The sequence below is a fragment of the Pristiophorus japonicus genome, chromosome 11 (assembly GCF_044704955.1).
Source record: "Pristiophorus japonicus isolate sPriJap1 chromosome 11, sPriJap1.hap1, whole genome shotgun sequence".
In the NCBI taxonomy this organism is placed as follows: Eukaryota; Metazoa; Chordata; class Chondrichthyes; family Pristiophoridae; genus Pristiophorus; species Pristiophorus japonicus.
In genome coordinates, this window is record NC_091987.1 from 5964128 (window position 1) to 5976266 (window position 12139).

Genomic DNA, 12139 nt, shown 5'->3' on the forward strand with positions numbered 1-12139 from the left:
ATGGTCACTTGTTGTCATGACTGAAATGGTCACTTGTTATCATGACTGAAATGGCCACTTGTTCTTTAAAATGTTCAACTTTTTCTTTTTCTAACGTTTTGGGGATTTTGAGGGAAGGAAGGGTTGGTGCGCGGGATGGGGGGTTGGAGGGAGGGTGTTGTTCATTAGTTCTTAAAAAAAATGTGTTTCTTAATAAAAAAAATGTTTTCTACAACTTTTGTACCTTCTCTCTTATTTACATAAGTTTTACAACGTACAGTTCTTCATGCAGATTTGTTTGTTTATTCTGTTTACTACATAAAAGCTATTTTTTAAATAATTCCAATATATGAGATCCTTTTAGCATAAATAAGGTGATAATACCTGTTATAGAGAAAGATTTTCCCCTAAGGCAATGGCACCTGTAGCATAGATGTTAGAACGAAATATGTATTTGTAGTATTAAATGCGTGTGTAAAATGTATAAAGATAGCTACTTGTGGTTTAGCACAGCCCCAAGGGATTTTAGCCAGCAGAAAGAGGCTGCATTCTTAGTTACTGATAACTGCTGTTTTCTCACGCAGGGATACACATGAGCTCTGCAGATGTTAGAACAATACGACTCTGTAACAGGACTAAGATAAGGGGGCTGCCCAAAGACAGCACCCAAGGACAGTAAGATAAGTGGGGGGCCCAGACCTTGTCACAAGACCATGAATAATCCTTAGCAACACATGAGGCAATCATGCAGTCACCTAATGTTTATGAGAATGTGAGAAAGTATAGAGAAATGTTGAAAGAATGTGAAATATGTATAAGGGATTGAACATTATAAAATGCCATGTGTCCACAGACTTTGGTCCCCAGTTGGGGTGCTAAGTCAGCGTGAATCAGCTAAAAATGTGGTGCAGATAACAGGATAAGGAAGGTGTAGCAGAACCAGAGGGGGCAGTACCGATATATTGTGAACATAGTCTCAAGTGCAGAGGGGGAGGAAACTAAAGTGAGGTGGGCTGTATCTGACGACTGTGTGCAGCAGAAAAGCCCTATTGGCCCAGAATGAAGTACGGAGGAAAATGATTGGATGAATCCTTTATGCATGAGCCGCTTGGAAAATGTGTAACTACCGTGTGTATGCACTAAAACCTTGCTTGTCTTTGTAAAGTCAACGCACTCCCAGAGAGTCGGTGTTCCTTTGCTAAGACAAGCCAGCATCGATGTCGCATCAATAAAGTAGAACTCAGAGTAACTTGGTGTTCGTGTCAGCGTTTACGCTGAGACAGATTGAGGGAAAAGAATCCGTATCAACATTTGGTGTCAGAAGTGGGACCTCAACGGACGACCGCCGGGAACTTGCGAACTAAGAGCCGGACTAGCCTCGGACGAGACGGGAGGAAAATCGCCACCGGAGTGAGTACCTTTTAAAATACCACCTCGGTTTCCTCCAGTCCAAAAGTCTGAAGAAAGTTTTGCCACTCGCTAGTTCTCAGGTAGCGTCTGAATGAGATCCAGATCAATCTGGCGAATAGCTTTTAAACTTAGGAAATAAGTGTCCAAGTCAGGTGCGACGTCGACCTTGTATATCACTTGGCCCGTCTAGGCGCTGATTAGACTTAAACAGACTAACCGGGATACAATTACCGCGGGGCGACGCGAGAGGGATTGTGTAAAGTTAACTTGTACTTGTGCCAGGTACGGTGTCGACCTTGTATATCACTTGGCCCGCCTAGGCTCTGGATAAGATAAACTACCTTTTTACCGCGGGGTGACGCGAGAATGGGCAATCACTTAGACAGTACTACGGATGCGGGCAGCCCGCTACAGAAGTTATGCGATGATTTCCCTGAGAAGGCTGAGCAATTTAGACAGTTATCTGGAGCCTTGAACAAATTATTAGGAGATGATCAATGGCCCCTCAGAGGCACTAAGAGTGTAAAGGTGGCAAAAAGGGCACAAGAACTAATTTGGAAAAAGGGACAAAGAAAAAGGGATAAAAGTTTAATTGCCCCATGGGGACAATATTGTCAAAAACTAAAAGATGAATCACTTCTGTCAAGTTGGCAGGAAAACGCCACTAAGTTAGGACTCTCATTAATGGAAGGAGGACACATTAAACCCCTAGATGTATTAAAGAAAGAATGCGCGCACAAAAAACATACCAAGAGCTCCACTCGGACCTCTGAGAAGGGTATTGACAGACTACGTAGTCAAATGGTTGGCCTTGCATTGACCGAGGCCGATGATGAGATCGAAGAATGGCCACTGACTCGGTGCCTGAAGGTGCCTCCCGCACCTGGACTCCCTGGTCCCCCGCCACAACCCCAACATAAATGTACCGCCCACACTACCGGAAAATCTCCGGTTGATATAGGGAACCGCTGTGCCGACAGAGAAGCCAAGCAGGCCTCTCGTGGACAACAGATGGTGGTGCCTAGAATGATGAGTCAGACTAAAAACCCTGCAAAGGATAAGTCAGCCTCGGAAAAACCAATGCCAACCATCCAATATGTCATTAACGCTCCTGAAAAAGATAAACTGTTGTGGAAAGATTATGGATGTACTTATGACAATGTTTCTAAACTCTGGACCACACCCGCGGAACAGACTTGCATGTCTGACGAGTTGGCCCTATGGGTTATTGAATGTATGCACTTTGCTATTCATTGTGGAGCAAGGACAACAAGTGACACGCTTTTGGCCACTTGGTGACGCCCTAGACTCCAGGCGCTGGCCCAGAACATCACTAGTCGCTGCCTTGTTTGCCAACAGCATAATCCGGGGAAAAGATGCCCTGTGATTGGGGTAAGACGCCCCTTCCAGAAGGTCCCTTTGAGACCTTGCAGTTGGACTACATTAAGTTGCAAAGAGTTCAGTGGTACAAATATGTGTTAGTAATAGTAGATGTGTTTAGCAAATGGATCGAGGCTTACCCTACCCTGGACAATAAGGCTCAAACTGTTGTTAAGGTGTTAATGAGGGAAATCGTTCCTAGATATGGTATCCCAGCTCGACTGAGTTCCGATAATGGCCCTCACTTTATTGGCCAAGTTAACAAAGAATTCTGTTCCCAGATGCGCATTAACCAGCAGCTGCATTGTGCCTACCGACCCCAAGCTGCAGGACTAGTTGAACGTGCTAATCAAACTCTTAAAACCAAGCTTGCAAAACTGGTAGCATCTACCAGACACAATTGGCTCAAACTCCTTCCCATAGCCCTATTCCAGATCCAAACTACCCCCGCCGGTAAGGCTAGACTGACCCCCGCTGAGGTCATTTATGGTAGGCCCCTTAGGACCCCATGGAATCAGAATGTCCCCTCCACTGTTCAATTCCACCATATCATTGAGGAAATGACCACCTATGTTCTTTCCTTGACTCAGGTTCTGCGAATAGCGCACAACCAGGTCCGAGATGCTCACCTCGACCTCCCAGTTTTGCCCGAATCGTCTCTCGTGGCTCCAGGAAAGTATGTCCTGATTAAGAAATGGATTCGAAAGGGATTGGAGCCTCGATGGGAGGGACCTTTTCAGGTGTTACTCACTTCCCCCACTGCAGCTAAAGTTATGGGGAGAAGCGCCTGGGTTCACCTGCACCACTAAATTTATCACCCTATAATGAACCCATTTTACTGGCTTTCCTAACCCTTATTTCTATTCCAGACTTCCTCTTCTCCATAGCTGAATAAGGACCTTCTTAGAGGCTTCCCGATTGGCAAAGTGAATCCTGAGGAAGGCAGTTTGGATCCCCGCCCAGCATGATAGACGAGCATTTGTACCGGCAGTAGACTAAAGAGGAAAATGAGGAAATCAGACTCTTCAACTCGGTGAAGGTTTTTTTTCCAAGAGGCGGAAAAGACCCAGTTATCATCGAACTTACGGCTACTACTAATGTATAATATTGTTTGAGCATAACAAACATGCCTAAGATAGCGTATATAATTGCGTTACTTTATGTTGTCACGGTTGTAAAGCTAAAGGGGTTAGAAGATAACTTGTTTTTCAAGACCCATATTCGGTTGCACGGCAATCGAACCGTGTGCTACCCACTAGCCCAATCAGTAGAGGCCCTGTTCGTGGCCAACCCTGGGTGTACCCCCCGTGACTTATATACGGCAGATACCTCGGACGCACCCTGTGAGGGACAAACGGGCGAATATAGAAGGGGTATACAGGGAAGATGTGTGGAATTAATAGACTCCACGAATCCTGAGTGCAGGGGATCCCAGGGAAAGAACGGAGCGGTATGCTCAGACAATGCAAGCTACCCACTTTGCTTCTCGGGGCAAGGATGGGGTTGTGTATATGCCCTGGTCCCTGGGAACGCCACCTGTGTGCAGACGCAGTATGCCTGTCAGCACTGTCGAGTGCATAAAGGCCAGTTTACCTGTACCTGTAACGAGCAAAGATGCCTGAACGTGACCGCAGGAAGGCAAGTTATCTGCGGTCAGTGTAATGGAACTCATGTCAGCTCAGAAACATGGGCATACCCGTTTGATGCTTACCAATTGGTAGGATCGGGCTCAAATTCAAGGGAACCGAGCAATTGGTGGTATAAGCAGTTCACGAGTGTTAGCAACACCGACGTAAAGTGTTATAGAGCTAAGGAGGGAGTCGTGTTCCTCCTCAACGGCACCTTCAAGACAGCAACACCGACCCTCCCGGTCCTCTTCGCAGTAGGAACTATAGGACCACTCACTGTCCCATGGCCCAAAAGGGGGCATACCCGGAGAAGGATAGTAACACGGGCCATCAGCAAGGAGTTCTGTGCCAATTGGGAGGATCCTATCACACTGGGATCATCACTCGGCTACGGGTTCCTCGGGGCCCTATCTGTAGGAGGATCAGCGGGGGTAATTAGTGCCAAAAATAGGAACTATCTTATTTGTGGATTAACTATTCTGGGAAACAGCACATCTAAGGGATTGGATGCCATTAACCGGGAGCTGTCTGAATTAAGATTGTATACGCAGCAGACCCGCTATGCCATGGATTACCAGTTGGCCCAACAGGGGAGTATGCACAATAATAGGAGACAAATGTATAACGCATGTTATGGATGAATCATATAATATCACCCAAGCCATTGATGCTATAAGAAAGCAGCTTGACGAGTTTAGACAAGGCCCAAAGAAGGGGAATAGCTGGCTTGACTGGCTATTAGGGGGATCCTGGGGGTCCTATTTAACGCATGGAGTAGTTATTCTCGTTGTAATAATAATTACCTGTTGCTTGATCATCAATTGTTTTAATGTCTGTTGTAAAGTCATGATGGCAAAGTTGGAAAACTCTCTTACGGTCATGGGCCCCCGGATTATGGTCCAACAAACTAAAAACCTACTCGATGACAAAAAAGAGGATCAAGAGCGGGAATGCGAACGGCTAAACACAATACTCCTGGATTAGCCACCAGAGTTATCATGAAATGATAAAAGGGGGGAATGAGAATGTGAGAAAGTATAGAGGAATGTTGAAAGAATGTGAAATATGTATAAGGGATTGAACATTATAAAATGCCATGTGTCCACAGACTTTGGTCACCAGTTGGGGTGCTAAGTCAGCGTGAATCAGCTAAAAATGTGGTGCAGATAACAGGATAAGGACGGTGTAGCAGAACCAGAGGGGGCAGTACCGATATATTGTAAACATAGTCTCGAGTGCAGAGCGGGAGGAAACTAAAGTGAGGCGGGCTGTGTCTGCCGACCGTGTGCAGCAGAAAAGCCCTATTGGCCCAGAATGAAGTACGGAGGAAAATGATTGGATGAATCCTTTATGCACGAGCCGCTTGGAAAATGTGTAACTACCGTGTGTATGCACTAAAACCTTGCTTGTCTTTGTAAAGTCAACGAACTCCCAGAGAGTCGGTGTTCCTTTGCTAAGACAAGCCAGCATCGATGTCACATTAATAAAGTATAACTCAGAGTAACTTGGTGTTCGTGTCAGTGATTTCGCTGAGACAGATTGAGGGAAAAGAATCCGTATAACATTTAGAGACCACTTCTATTGGTCTATTTGAATCTATATGCAATCTTTAATCAATATGATTGGATAGTGTCCGGCCGAAATGGGCTGATGTAACTGTAGTAAACTGTTGTAAAACATATAAATATCCACGAAACCCTTTGTTCGGCGGAGAGAGGTACCTGGACCCACCAGTTGCTTCATCTCCCTGCCGGCGTAATAAACCGTTTTGATGTATGGACCGACCCTGCGTGATGAGTGATTCTTGGAGGGTACATTTGCGCTAACAATACCTATTTATATTCTCTGTCCCAAATTTCTGAGTACAATTTGCTTCAATTTTACTCTCTAAATAACTCAGAACAATTCTCCACCCTTCCTCAGAAGCTAAAAATGGCGTCCGTAGTGACCATTTCCCTGAAAAAGCAACTATTTTTGAGCACTCTTTTGGGCCTTGCATCGGCCCAGCGAAGTGCATGTTAGGTGCCGAAAGTTGGCATGGGCCTTATGTGGGCGATCATTTGGGCGATCATCTTGGCGATCAAAGTGGAAACTTGGGGGGCTTATTTTTCCGGCGATGTTTCGGGCTTAGTTTCCACTTTTTGCTCAAAATGGGTGATAGAGGTCTGTTTTGGGCGATAGATGGGCCTTCGATGGGTGATGTGAAGTGGAAAGTCTAGTCCTAATTTCTTTCCCAACATTTTGGTAGCCAGACATAGAATCACAGAATCATTCAGTGTTCAACATTGAAAGGGTCTGTTTGGCTCAATGTCCTGAACCTCCTCCATGAAAAAAAGTCTTTTAACTTGCTCCTACACTCTTCTAATGATAATCCTCACCAATGTTCCCTCTAAATTGTATTTTGTGTGCAGTACCGTTAAATTCACTCAAACCTTTCATAATTTTGAAAACCTCTATTTCATTCTCCCATAACCTTCTCTGTTCCTGTGAAAACGCAACAATCTTTCAAGTTATCCTTCATGGAATTACAAAGAATTTTACAGCACAGAAACAGACCATTCGGCTCAACAGATCTATGCCGCTGTGTATGCTCCACAGATGCCTCCCCCCACCTTAGTTCATCTCACTCTATCAATATATCCTATCCCTTACTCCCTCATGTACTTAACTAGCTTCCCCTTAAAGGCTATTCGCCTCATAGAGTTCCACATTCTAACCATTCTTTGGGTAAAGATGTTTCTCCTGATTTTTTATTGAATTTTTTTAGTGACTATCTTATCTTTATCTCCCCTAGTTTTGGACTCCCCAGAAGTGAAACATCTTCTCTACATCTACCATATTGAACCCCCTCATAATTTTAAAGACCTCTTACCAGGTCACCTCTCAGTCTTCTCTTTTCTACAGAAAAGAGCCTCAGCCTGTTCAGTCTTTCCTGACTCACCACACCCAGTGCTGACCCTGTGGCCACTGGCAGTGGGTCAGCCATCACCGACCCTCTTCGCATCTCCCTCCAGAATGTCCGTTCACCTGCGAACAAGGCCCTTGCCATCCATGAGCTCATCGTGCATGATTGCATCTATATCATGGCCCTGACGGTAACTTGGTTGAAAGGTGATGACACCTTACCTTTAAATGAAGCCTCCCCGCTTGGCTATACCTTCCACCATTCAGACCGCCGTGGTGGCGGTGTGGTTCTCAACACCAAATCATACCTTGGTCTGTCCCCCAAATCCTCCGTCACTTTCTCCTCTTTTGAGCATCTCACCTTATTCCATCCCTCTCACCTCTCATTTAAGATTCTCGTTCTCTACCGCTCACGCAAGTACAACAAAAACTTTATTACCGAGATATCTTCACTGCTTTCCTCCCTCAGTCTCTGCACCGAGCGACTTCTCATCCTCGATGATTTTAACTCCATCTCAATTCATCATGCTCTCTCTCCTGAGTTCACGAGCCTCCTATCCTCTCTTAATCTGTCCCTCCATGTAAATTCCCCAACCCATATTCACGGCCACCCCTTCGACCTTGCCATTTCTCGTTGCCTTGCTCCTCCCATCATTTCAATCGCAGATAAGACCATCTCTGACCATTTCCTTGTAACAATCTCCATCCACATCCCCTTTCCACCCACCTCGAATCCTACTTCCTTCTGTGTCCGCCCTGTAAAAAACTCTCTCCCAACTCTCTTACAACTGCACTTACGAAATTTCAACTGTCCAGCCTTTGCTCCTCCATTCGCCACGACATTTCTGCAACCACCGATCTGCTCAGCCACAACCTCATCACCACCTTTGATGTCCTAGTCCCTATTAAAACCATTACGCTCACTCACCCTGGCTGTTCCCCCTGGTATGGCCCTCATCTTCACTCCCTTAAGTCCGAGGGATGCAGACTTGAATGGATATGGTGGACAACTGGTTTAGCCATTCACCACCAGATCTGGCTGGGCCACATAAAGGATTATCGGGTCCTGCTCTCGTCTGCCAAAATTGCTCACAACTCCAGAATCATTCTGGAATGCAAAGATAAACCCCGGCTTCTATTCTCCGAAGCGAATCATCTTCTTAAACGCCTCTCCCCTGTCTCCTCCACCCTCACTTCTGACAACAAGTGTGAGGAGCTCTTGGATTTATTTGGCCCCAAAATTGGTGAACTATAAGAGAGGCCCATTTTTTGGCGGTCCCCGGGTGGTACCTACCTTTTTACCTGCTGCTGAGTCCAGTCGGGAGCCATTTTCGCTGTGGTAGTGTGGGCGGCAACGGCAACGGCAGGCAGCGGGAATCGGCGAGCAGCGGCATCAGTGGGCGGGAGGTGCAGGCCTCTCAAATCGGAAAACTTTGGAGGCCCTGCACCGCACATGCGCAAGATTTTATTTTTTTTTGTAGTTCTATTCTCAACCTGACGTCAGCTTTGCCGCAATTGAGACTGCTGGGACATCTGCACATGCGCTTATGGTGATCACTCTCTTGCACCTGCCAGTTGTAGAGGGGAGAGTGTTGGACATGCAGAGCTGCAAACTTTGCATAAGCCATTCCTTAAGTGATTTAACATGAGTGGAAAAAAAGCCTCAAAGAAGACTGTCACGACCAGGCTCAGTGCTCCCTCGTTTAATGATGAGAAACTGGAGGAGCTTGTATCAGAGGTGGAGCGCAGGTGTAAAGACCTCACCCGAGATGGTCATAGCAAACCTCCACCACCCCAATACAGATGCATTTGGAGGGAGACTGGTGAGGTCATGTCCTCAATGGGCAACAGTGAGAGGGATGGAGACCAGTGTAGGGAACGTTGGAACGATGTGGTGGTGTCAGCAAGAGTGAGTAAACATTTATTGGACCCTTCCCGTACAACTTCAAAAGGTTATGCCCAGATGTGTGGGTTTGTGGGAGTGTGTGTGTGGGGCATGAGCAAAGAGGGTAAAGGATGCAACGTTTATTTCTGCAGAATAAAAATACATCCAAGGCAGCAAGCCTCAGTGGCGCGCAGAGGTGACCGAGTTGAGCAGCCTGGAGGAGCGTGCCTTGGCATTGATGGGTGACCACTGCCATGCAACCACAAAGGGTGATGCAGATCCTGTGTTACAGCATGGTAAGGCTATAATAATCTCTGGTGTGAGCAACGCTCATGGCATGAAAGGTCATGCAATGTTAAGGCAAATGCGCCTTAACGCACATTTTGTCGGCCATTATTGGTGTGCCCATGTAGAAATGGAACTCCGTGATGGCACAATGTGCGATGGGATGGCTCACATGTCAGCTTGACCAACCCTGCACCCCCCGCCCCTATAGACTGAAATGTTGTCCTCGACTTGCAGATGGTGAGTCGGACAGCACCGATCAATGCACACCATCCACCTCTGGCACTCAAAGGAGGAGTGTGACGCCAATGTCTCCCACCCTGACGTTGTCCCCAGTCCAAGACAGCAGCTCCTTCCTCCACCCCACACCCCCAAGATCACCCATTTCCACCGCACCCAACTCCACCACCCAGAGTCACAAAGAACAGGAGAGAGAGGAGGGAGAAGGGCCCGTGTTTGAGCCCCTTGACGTCGAGGAGCTGGAAGAGAATGACACCAACCTCCTGCCATGTGTGCCACCTGTCCGGAGAACCTCGGCGTCAGGCTCCGAATTCATAGGCTTTGAATCGGATGCAATATGTGCAAGCGCTGCCGGGCGCAGACGCCGTGGAGCTGAACCAATCAAGGCGCATGAGCCCACAAGCTGCTGAGGATGCAGGATGACTCACACCTATTCATGAGATGGTATAGCTATCGAGGACGAATGTCGACCTAGGTCACGATCTGCTGCAGACCATGGCTGAGATAGCTGCCAGCATCGCTACCCTCGCTCAGCACCATGCTGACACCGCCTCATTAGTGCAGGTCATGCAAGTCCCCGAACCCACACCCTCAAGGCAGACAGATCCCGAGGAGCCGGAGATGCCGGTGCCTTCAGTCACACCCCCTACCTTCTCGCCAGGACGGACACGTCTCCAGAGATCCGGCTGCCCTCCTGCACAACCTGCTCAAGCAGAGGCGGAAAGGGGGAGGGGTGCGGGACTCCGTCTTGAAGGTGGGGCAAAGAAGAGGACGATGGGCCTCACATCAATTGGGGGGGGGGGGGGAAAGAGAGGTGGTGGTAGCGGGTAGAGGGGTGGGTATTGATGGTGGAGATGTTCATGAATGTTATTATATGTCACTTTTGTAATTATGCACTTTTAAATACAGTCACAATGTTCATCCTCTCTTGGTCAGTGTCTCATTTCCACAAATGTGTGGTGCCTTGTGAAAAACACACAGCTGTCCCTCAAGTGTTCTGCTGTATTAGGAATATATTGCCCTCCACATATGATTCCACTGTATAATGGGTCCTTTCATCAGGCCATCGCAACACGACAAGTAAGGGTCACCAATGCAGAAAGGCTGTCATTCAATGAGGGTCACTTGAACTACTTGCAGGGCACACATTAAGGCTTGCAGTTCAAGCCAATTTTTATGACGCCAAACATGGCGGAGCGCAACCCTTGAGATGACATGGTCATCAGTTACATTGCAGTCCATTATATGTATTTTCCCGTCTTCCATACCTCATGTAATGATGTTCTCACTGTCAGTAGCAGCGATCTGCCATAGCTTTACTTTTGCTTAATAACTCTGGCATAAGCTCATACCATCTGCGCAGTCACAATCAATCACTAAATAGGTTCCGCATGAAATGGTCTCAACGCTCTTGCAGGGCATCTCCATTGAGCCTTTCCCATCTTCCACTACTCATTGCCACTTCCTCAACCACATCTTCCCTTCAACGGAGTCATATGGAGTTACATATCTGTAATCTCTCTGTGTGGGTTAAGGTCCATCACCTCACTATTTATGTCCCACTGATAATGCTGCAGCATCTGAAGGATATGCGGGAAGTGCAGTGCTGCAGCACTCTGAGCGATTCTACCTGCCGCCCGACTCACAGCCAGCTCAGACCAGCTTTTTGCCAGCAGTCCTTCTGGCGGGCGGCAGGGCGATCTTAGTTGGTCGTCACTGAGGAAAATGCCAGATTTCCAACCTCTGGCATGGGCGGACAGCAGGACGGTGCACCGGCAGAATCTCCGTTACCAATCTACCGACAGGCAGAATGTGGGCGGCAGATGGGCAGTACCGGAAAAATCATTTCCGGCAGAACCTCGGCGGCTGTGGGCGGGACCACCACCAAGTTCGGGCCCTTTGTCTCTCAGATTGAGACCATCTGTTCAGTTGCCACTACCACTTACATAAGAACATAAGAAAGGGGAACAGGAGTAGGCCATTTGGCCCCTCGAGCCTGCTCCGCCATTCAATAAGATCATGGCTGATCTGATTGTGGACTCAGCTTCACTTCCCTGCCCACTCCCCATAACCTTTTACTCCCTTATCGCTTAAAAATCTGTCTATCTCCACTTTAAATATATTCAATGACCCAACCTCCACAGCTCTCTGGGGAAGAGAATTCCACAGATTTACAACCCTCTGAGAGAAGAAATTTCTCAGCTCAGTTTTAAATGGGCGGTCCCTTATTCTCAGACAATGTCCTCTAGTTTTAGTTTCCCCTGTGAGTGGGAATACCCTCTCTGCATCCACCTTGTCGAGCCCCCTCATTATCTTATGTTTCGATAAGATCACCTCTTATTCTTCTGAACTCCAATGAGTATAGATAGGCCTAACCTACTCAACCCCCTCATATCCGGAATTAACCTAGTGAACCTTCTCTGAACAG